Source organism: Salmo trutta, unplaced genomic scaffold (assembly GCF_901001165.1).
Source record: "Salmo trutta unplaced genomic scaffold, fSalTru1.1, whole genome shotgun sequence".
Classification (NCBI taxonomy): Eukaryota; Metazoa; Chordata; class Actinopteri; order Salmoniformes; family Salmonidae; genus Salmo; species Salmo trutta.
This window is the reverse complement of record NW_021822857.1, coordinates 94,158-104,010: the sequence shown is the minus strand read 5'-3', so window position 1 is coordinate 104,010 and position 9,853 is coordinate 94,158. Positions and strand designations below refer to the sequence as shown.

The window sequence follows — 9,853 nt, the reverse complement described above, 5'->3', positions numbered from 1 at the left end:
GAGAAGAAGAGAGAGGAGAGAGAGAGAAGGGGGGGGGGGGGGTGGGGTAGAGAGAGACAGGAGAGAGAGGAGAGAGAATAAAGAGAGGGGGGGGGTGGGGTAGAGAGAGACAGGAGAGAGAGGAGAGAGTATAAAGAGAGAGGGGGGTGGGGTAGAGAGAGACAGGAGAGAAGAGGAGAGAGTATAAAGAGAGGGGGGGGGCAGTCTAGAGGGGAAATAACTGGAGACATAGAATAACTAGAGTTAGAGGGTCCCCCTACAGTATGTGATGAGACCATCTCTTTACATATTATATTACATCCTGTTGAAATACTGGGGTTTTTGTGCAGCTGTACTTGTTGTCTGTATCACTGTGTTGACTCACAGCACAGAAGTACATGCCGCTGTCTCCTGTCTCCAACTTCTTCACTGTGAAAGATCCACTCTCAACTACAGTCTTCTTGGCTGAGAATTTGTCTTCACTGAAATCCCCTGAATACTCAGGTTTGGAACTGGAAGTAGTGTAAACTACCTGCTTCATTCCCTCTCCTGGAAGCTGTCTGTACCAGTACATCTGGAAGTAGGTTACATCCTTAGTGTGACTGCAGTTCATTGGAGCATCGCTGTCTTTCAGTCCCCACAGTATGGTGGGTATCTGAGTGACTTCACTCCCCTCAACAAGACCTGTAAGAAAACAGTGAGAAAGAAATCAATAGAGTTAGGTACAGTTAGACCTGAATACATCAAGACTCAGTTGAAGTGAACATATGCTTGGAAACATCAGTATATATAACTAGAGAAGACCGTCATTGTAAATAAGAATTTTGTTCTTAACTTTCCTGGTTAAATAAATTAAACATAATGAAACTGTACCTGCAGCACAGAGCAGTGAGACAGTAACAGTGAAGAGAAATGTGAACATGTTTGATCACGTTATATGTGAGAGTGCTGGAAAGAGTCTGGTATCAATGTATATAAAACAAGAGGAGTGTCACATAGATGAATAGATGACAATCAGTAGACCACGGCAGGTTCCACCATATTCAACATGTCAGTGAAGTGGGAGGGACTGATGATCTGAATACATCATGCTAATTAGTAGTTCAGACTGTAGAGACATTCACATTATTAAAGTTAGAGGTCCCCCTACAGTCCATGATGAGACCATCAGCTCTTTACATATTATATTCTATCCTATAGAGCTCGCCAGCTTGTAGTCCTAAAACACGGCAATGAGTCAGCATTTTCTACCTCTGGTTCATTGACCATTGCTATGGGAGAAATGAAGGGGAAAATAATGGGGTTTTGGGATATAAGGTCTGAAGTTAACACAGGCTTTGGAGATGTTATACGTTTTGTTCTGTGCAAAAACTTAAAACCTCTCTGGGCTAGGGTCTAGTTTCCTGAATTTATGCCTGACTGACGTGCCCAAAGTAATCTGCCTGTTTCTCAGGCCCAGAAGCCAGGATTTGCATATAATTGGTAACCTTGAATAGAAAACACTTTGAAGTTCATAAAACTGTTAAAATGATGTCTGAGACTATAACAGAATTGATATGGCAGGCGAAAATCTGAAGAAAATCCGACCAGAAATTATTCCTTTGAGCTCCCAGGCTCTTATTATGTAAACCTATTGTTTCTACGCATGTCCGTCACCCAGATTGCAATTCCAATGGCTTCCACTATATGTCAATAGTCTTTTTCAAGGTTTCAGGATTCTTTTTTGAAAAACGAACAAGTATTTGGAGTTTTTCTTAGGTTACCACCTGTAGCAAATCAGTCTTTCGGCGTGCGAGGCAGATGGCGAACGCTTATGAATTTGCATTTCCTATTGAAACATACTTCTTTCCGTGTGAAATATTATAGTTTATTTACATTTTAGAGTACCTGAGGATTAAATAGAAACATCGTTTGACTTGTTTGGACGTAATTTAGCGGTTGCTTTTTGGACCCCTTTGTCTGCCTGTTGAACGAGTGGATTACTGAAATCAATGGCACCAACTAAACTGACTTTTGGGATATAAAGAAGGATTTTATTGAACAAAACGACCATTCATGTTGTAGCTGAGACCCTTGGGATTGCAAACAGAGGAATATCTTCAAAGGTAAGTGATTTATTTTATCGCTATTTGTGATTTTGTGATGCCTGTGCTGGTTAAAAAATATGTTGATGTAGGATGTAGGGCGCCATCCTCAGACAATCGCATGGTATGCTTTTGCAATAAAGCCTTTTTGGAATCTGACAACGCAGTTAGATTAACAGTAAGTTAAGCTTTTAAATTATATAAGACACTTGTATGTCCATGAATGTTTAATATTATGAATATTTATTTGAATTGGGCACCCTCCAATTTCACACCGGATGTTGTCGGCTTTGTCCGCTAGCGGGACACCTAGCCCTAATCAACAATCGGTGCTATGGCATACATAACCATACCATCTGCATACAGATTAATATGAAGGGATTTAATACAAAGGCCAATATTATTTATATGAAGAGTAAAGAGAACTGGTCCCAATACTGAGCCCTGTGGTACACCTACTATCGAGGAAACTAGAATCAACACCATCAGAACGCACACATTGTGTCCTGTCTGTCAGAAAGCTCTTAAACATTTGCAAGACTTATTGTCCAGACTCATTTCAGATAGTTTTTGAATGAGTAAGGAATGTTCAATGGTGTTGAATGCCTTGGAAAGGTCTTGAAATATGGCAGCACAATGATTTTTATGATCTATGCAATTTAAATCATTATCTATAACAAGCATAACAGCTGAAACAGCGTTGCCAAAGACATTAGAGAAAGGAGATAGGAATCCCATTGGTGTTCAAATGCCCACCTAGCAGACTATCGACCAATCGAGTTCATGTTGTCATGTTGCGTCACGCGGTTGCTAAACTAACCATCACGCAATCCCTTCTCAAAGTCAGGATATGAGTCGAGAAACTTTTCTATTTTCCTCGAAAGTAGGTAATGTCACGATTCCAAAGCTACAAAATATTAGAGATATCAAGTTTATTATCCGTAATGTTCTACTTCTTGTTGATGAAATCCATGCTTATGTATAACCCCATCATGGTAGATATCCCAGCTATCCAGTTGATCTGGGCCGATTCCAGCTGAGAGTCAGACTCGGACGACATCAATGTGGCCCGAGTCTGGTCCGCCTTCAGCAGTACTACTTATGGTGAGGATGCGGGGATTGAACTCGGGCAGATTCCGGTGTTAGTAATCTGGCCCAATGTAATTACTTGGGGCACAGGCCAATGTGGCTACTCTCTGGCAGATGATTACATGGGCTGCTTTATATAATTAACATTTCATTATTTATTTATCCATATTTTATCATTGTTTCTGTGATCAAAAAATACATTTAACATTTAAATGAAATTCTTTAAGAGTCCTGTGTAGTATTTTAGTATTTTGATACATTGTGCAAGGCAATTGATAAGCATTTAGAACTTTGTGGATGGAGCCTCCTGAGTGGTGCAGCGGTCTAAGACACTGCATCGTAGTGCAAACTGTGTTGCTACAGATGCTGCTTCGAGACCCGTGCCGGACGCCACCGGGAGACCCATGAGGGCGAAGCACAATTGGCTCAGCATCGTCTGAGTTAGGGAGGGTTTGGCCGGCAGGGATGTCCTTGTCCCATCACGCTGTAGAGACTCCGTGGCAGGCCAATTGCATGCATGGTGACACGGTCAACAGGTGTATAGTGTTTACTCCCACACAAAATGATTTTATGTGGATGTGTATAATTTCTATGTGTCAAATGTGTAAAAGTCATATTTAAAATGAAGAAATCGGGTAATTTTGTATACATTTATTTACATTTGCATATGGTCGCTTCTGTGGGGATTCTGGTAAGATTCCGGCAAAGTAAGGCTGAATTCCGGTAAACGGATACGGCCCGATGTACTTGTGGTGATTCATCGTTGCTAGCTGGGATTTCAGAGCAGCTTCAGTCTCTAGGTTTACCCCATCATGGTAGATATATCAGAGCAGCTTCAGTCTCTAGGTTTACCCCAGCATGGTAAATATATCAGAGCAGCTTCAGTCTCTAGGTTTACCCCATCATGGTAGATATATCAGAGCAGCTTCCAGTCTCTAGGTTTACCCCATCATGGTAGATATATCAGAGCAGCTTCAGTCTCTAGGTTTACCCCATCATGGTAGATATATCAGAGCAGCTTCAGTCTCTAGGTTTACCCCATCATGGTAGATATATCAGAGCAGCTTCAGTCTCTAGGTTTACCCCATCATGGTAGATATATCAGAGCAGCTTCAGTCTCTAGGTTTACCCCATCATGGTAGATATATCAGAGCAGCTTCAGTCTCTAGGTTTACCCCATCATGGTAGATATATCAGAGCAGTTTCACCTGCTGATACCACAGTATGGTGTTGTAGCTGGGGAGAGTGTGTTCCACCTGCTGATACCACAGTATGGTGTTGTAGCTGGGGAGAGTGTGTTCCACCTGCTGATACCACAGTATGGTGTTGTAGCTGGGGAGAGTTGTTCCACCTGCTGATACCACAGTATGGTGTTGTAGCTGGGGAGAGTGTGTTCCACCTGCTGATACCACAGTATGGTGTTGTAGCTGGGGAGAGTGTGTGAACAGGACAAGGACAGCAGTTTCTCCAGAACTCTGAAATACTGAAGATGGAGACTGAAGAACGCTGGAGCAGAGAAGCTCACCTGTACAGAAGAGGAGAGAGAGACCTGTTTGTTATAACTACTGTAGTCATTCAGGAAATATATGGAATTATAGATTATTTTAGACGGTATCTAATAGTGATCAAGTATTATCAAGAGATTCACGTTCAGAGGTGAAAAAATATCCAACAGTGAAGGATTCTTAGTTCAACACTGAGTCATGATGAACATTCAAAAGGACATGGATCTTCAACTCTCAGACTCCTTACTACACACCATAGTTTACTGTGGTACTGTTGTCGGTTGAGTCCACATGGATTGTTGATCTGTAAACTCCACCTACAGGAAAGACATGATATCATACCATACTGTATCATGGGTCTCCTGTAGATCAGAGGGAACCTCCCCTTTCTGTTAGACCAGCTGGTGAGTGTTTTGGCATTGAATCAGAGTCAGATACAGTGTGATGTTAATACAGGTGTGATTAGTCTACAGTACACCAGGGAGGAGGTTTTTGTAGAGCTGAGAGGGGAGATCTGATGCACTGTGTAAACTAGCAGCAACAGTAATACACAGCACTGCTATTTGGAGTTAGTTGATTGATGGTTAAGGTGCTGGTACCACCTGCATTAGCATCTCCTTCTATATCAAATCCAGCCTCAGGAGATCCAGTTTTCCCATACAGGTATCCTAATAGCACCAATTCTCTGTAGTCGGATTGCTTGTACCAGAGGATGACATTATAGGTTGATATACTATGTGAACACTCCATCTTAGCCAACTCTCCCTGGTTCTTGTACAGGGCTGCAGGACTCTGGTGAACCTGGTTACTGAGAGAAGAACCTGGAGAGAGAGAGAGACAGAGAGAGAGAGAAAGACAGAGAGAGAGAGATAGAGACAGAGAGAGACAGAGAGACACAGAGAGAGAGACAAAGAGAGACAGAGAGAGAGAGAGAGACAGAGAGAGAGACAGAAAAAATTCTAAATTTTCACCTGAAACATAAACTATCAAATGAGGATATTAGTAGTTGATGAAATCAATGATCTGAATACCTGCAGCCCAGGCTGTGTAACCCATGGTGATGGAGATAAGAATTCTGATCATGTTGACTCACTGTTAAGGAGACAGAAAGAATGAGACAGACAAACCACTCCACATGAATTAGAGGTGGCTTCTCATCAACTCATCTCAGTGATCTTATAAAGGGATGCTGCCTCCTTATGAGAACATCTAAACCATCAGAGACCTGAGATGAACCCTGCAGGAGGAGTCTATGTGGGACAGGAAGCAGGGTTTAGTAGAGCAGAGAAGGAGATCTGATGCACTGCTATCTGGAGTTAGTTGATTGATGGTTAAAGGAAATATTCACCCATTTTGAATGTTATATTATTTTTGTGGATCTCTGAGTGAGGTCTTATTAATGCCATGGGTCATTTCATGTTTTAATGTGTATCTGAGTTATTTGCAGTCCAAGCAGTCAGACATTCGTCTGGTATGACGTAGTACTGTTGATAAAGTGATAAAGAGTGGCCAACCTCCCGGCCCTCTTCAGTGACCCTATGATCACTCGGCTACACATCTAGATGCCTCCCGACTCTCACTAACACGACTAGAAGCCACTACTTCACCCGGATTCCGGCCGTAAGCTCTGGACCTTTGCAGCGGATCATCGCTGCTAGCTAGCTGCTACCGAGTGGCTATAATGGCTATTGTCCTTTTCCCGAACCTAGCACCAGTTAGCCGTGAGCCAGGCGCATCTCCCCGGCTAGCAACAAAAATTACTACAACCACAATACCTCTTTCGCCAACATGGCCTGGACCCTTTGTCGAAAAGAATTCCCCCGCCGTTCCACCACGACTGGTCTGCCGAAGTATACCCATCCGCTGTGCCCCTAACCGACCTTTGCCGGACGTCGGAGAAGGCGCTTCTACTAGCCCCGGCCTGCTAACTTTAAACGCTGTGTCTCCCGCTTGCTAGTTAGTAACGACTACCCAGCCGCTTCCCTGTTTCATCTATTGCTGTTCACTGGACCCTATGATCACTTGGCTACACAGCTGATGCCTGCTGGACTGTTCATTAGTCATGGTACTCCATTTTGTTTATTTTGTTTATCTGTCGGCCCCAGCCCCGAACTCAGGCCCTGTGTGTAGTTAACTGACCCTCTCTGCCCATTCATCACCATTTTACCTGTTGTTGTTGTCTTAGCTGATTAGCTGTTGTTGTCTTACCCATTGTTGTCTTCGTTGTCATGCTGAAAGACCCAGCCACGACCCATCTTCAATGCTCTTACTGAGGGAAGGAGGTTGTTGGCCAAGATCTCGCGATACATGGCCCCATCCATCCTCCCCTCAATACGGTGCAGTCGTCCTGTCCCCTTTGCAGAAAACCATCCCCAAAGAATGATGTTTCCACCTCCATGCTTCACGGTTGGGATGGTGTTCTTTGGGTTGTACGCTTCCTTCTTCTTCCTCCAAACACGGCGAGTGGAGTTTAGACCAAAAGCTCTATTTTGTCTCATCAGACCACATGACCTTCTCCCATTCCTCCTCTGGATCATCCAGATGGTCATTGGCAAACTTCAGATGGGCCTGGACATGCGCTGGCTTGAGCAGGGGGACCTTGCGTGCGCTGCAGGATTTTAATCCATGACGGCGTAGTGTGTTACTAATGGTTTTCTTTGAGACTGTGGTCCCAGCTCTCTTCAGGTCATTGACCAGGTCCTGCCGTGTAGTTCTGGGCTGATCCCTCACCTTCCTCATGATCATTGATGCCCCACGAGGGGATATCTTGCATGGAGCCCCAGACCGAGGGTGATTGACCGTCATCTTGAACTTCTTCCATTTTCTAATAATTGCGCCAACAGTTGTTGCCTTTTCACCAAGCTGCTTGCCTATTGTCCTGTAGCCCATCCCAGCCTTGTGCAGGTCTACAATTTTATCCCTGATGTCCTTACACAGCTCTCTGGTCTTGAAAAAGAGGTTAGAGTCTGTTTGATTGAGTGTGTGGACAGATGACTTTTATACAGGTAAGGAGTTCAAACAGGTGCAGTTAATACAGGTAATGAGTGAAGAACAGGAGGCCTTCTTAAAGAAAAACTAACAGGTCTGTGAGAGCCGGAATTCTTACTGGTTGGTAGGTGATCAAATACTTATGTCATGCAATAAAATGCAAATTAATTACTTAAAAATCATACAATGTGATTTTCTGGATTTTTGTTTTAGATTCCATCTCTCACAGTTGAAGTGTACCTATGATAAAAAATGACATGCATTGTAAGTAGGAAAATCGGCAGTGTATCAAATACTTGTTCTCCCCACTGTATACATATACACATACACACATTCAACCATGCTCAGTCACTCAATACAGTATGTAGCCCTTATATCTGATGATGTCTGGACAGAAAAAGTATGACACTCCATACTCTTTTTGTACAAACAGCATCAGATACATGGTCTACACATATGGAGACAGAGTGTCACCAGGCCCAGGCCCCCAAGGACCCTCCCATACCGCATTCCCTGGCCCAGGCCCTCTACGGCCCTCCCATTCCACATTCCCTGGCCCAGGCCCCATAGAGGCCCTCCTATACCACATTCCCTGGCCCAGGCCCCCTAGGGCCCTCCCATACCGCATTCCCTGGCCCAGGCCCCCTAGGGCCCTCCCATACAACGTTCCCTGGCCCATGCCCCCTAGGGACCTGCTGCACCACTGGCCCTGGTCCAGGCACCCATACTGTCCCACACACATTTAGAAAGCATCTGAATCCCAAATGACACCCTATTCCCTATATACGGCACACTTTTGACCAGTGCCCAGACCAGTGCAATCTTCCACCGTTGGACTGGTGTATCTCACATACCCAATGAGTTTCAGAGCAGTGTTTTGGGCTGACTGTTGGTACCACAGTATCATGTAGTAATTTGGATCAGTGTGTCAAGCTTGGGTGTAGTGGGTGAGGAATCAAATGCAGGAAGCTGCGATACAGGGTAGTGGCTTTAATAAGCACAACGGCAAAAACACAAGCCTTCCCAAAACAGCGATCAAAGCGCACAACAAAACAAGGTGCCCCAAACACAGGGGACAAAACACTGTTGGTGCAAACACACGCACTACTGCAAAATACAAAATCAGAGTGTCACCAAGCAAAGCAAACAGAGAAACACAATCACGTACAAAAACCATACATCCTACGCTAACCTAAATAACCCCCCCTTTCTAATGACTAACCCAAAACAGGTGCGTGCCTACCTAGACCTAACCAAACGAAAGTGAAACAAAACAGGGATCGATGGCAGCTAGTAGTTCGGCGACGACGACCGCCGAGCCCCGCCCGGCCGAGGAGGGGCGCCACCATCTGTCACAGTCGTGACACAGTGTGTCTGCAGGTGAGTTGAACTTTATCTTCAGGTCCTTTTAGTATTGCAGTAGGAGTCTGGTGAACTTTGTCTGTTTGTGACAGCCCTGTGGATGAAAACAGACAATATGAAATATACAGTATTACTCAGCATATAGACAGCAATATATTTCAGTAGTAAATCTATCTTTCATGAAGGATTTAGTACCTGTCACCCATAGTGGTAGAGTTGCTACATGTATGAGAAGCTTGATCATGTTGATGGTTCTGGAGAGAAGAGTCACATGGACAAGGAGAAAGGGTTTTCAGATAGTCAGAGATGTGATGTGATCTAGTGGGAGTGTCAAATGTATGTCAGCATCCCAAAAGGCACCCTATTCCCTTTCTAGTGCACTACTTTAGACCAGAGCCCATAGGGGGAGAGGAGAATAAGTCAATAGAGAAGGGGAGCTGAACTGAGCTGCCGGAGGGGAAGGAAATGACATCACTTTGACGTCAGAACTTGTGTTGATATTCAAGCAGATCCCTTGTTCAGCTACAGGTCTCCTGTTCAACTTAAAGGTGTATTGTGGAACATACCGGTATCTACATCGTTGAAAGTATTTGTCTTTTTTAGACTTTAGATTTGATCTGTGTTATAGATTCTTCCGTCATCACACTAGAAAAAGGCAGTAATTTGAAGAAATACCTGAACTGTTTCTTCAAGACAACAACCACCACATTATTTGGTACAGAGGTTTGATATCAACTTCCTCCATGTGCTCAGACATCAACAGCGGTGGATAGCAGGTGTGCTGGGTGTTGATGAACACTGCAGTTATGGAGTAAAGGATCAGAAGGGGGTTTTGTAGAAGAGAGA

The 9,853-nt window shown here is 44.0% G+C and overlaps 1 long non-coding RNA gene across 1 annotated transcript; it reads right to left on the bottom strand.

Annotated features, from left to right (window-relative positions):
• Positions 1–9,051: 9,051 nt before the first annotated feature.
• Positions 9,052–9,413, bottom strand: LOC115185828 (uncharacterized). Its single transcript, XR_003875408.1, has 2 exons — positions 9,203–9,413; positions 9,052–9,101 (listed from the first exon to the last, which is right to left on the bottom strand). It is a non-coding gene; the product is annotated as an uncharacterized LOC115185828 (long non-coding RNA).
• Between the last annotated feature and the right edge of the window lie 440 nt (positions 9,414–9,853).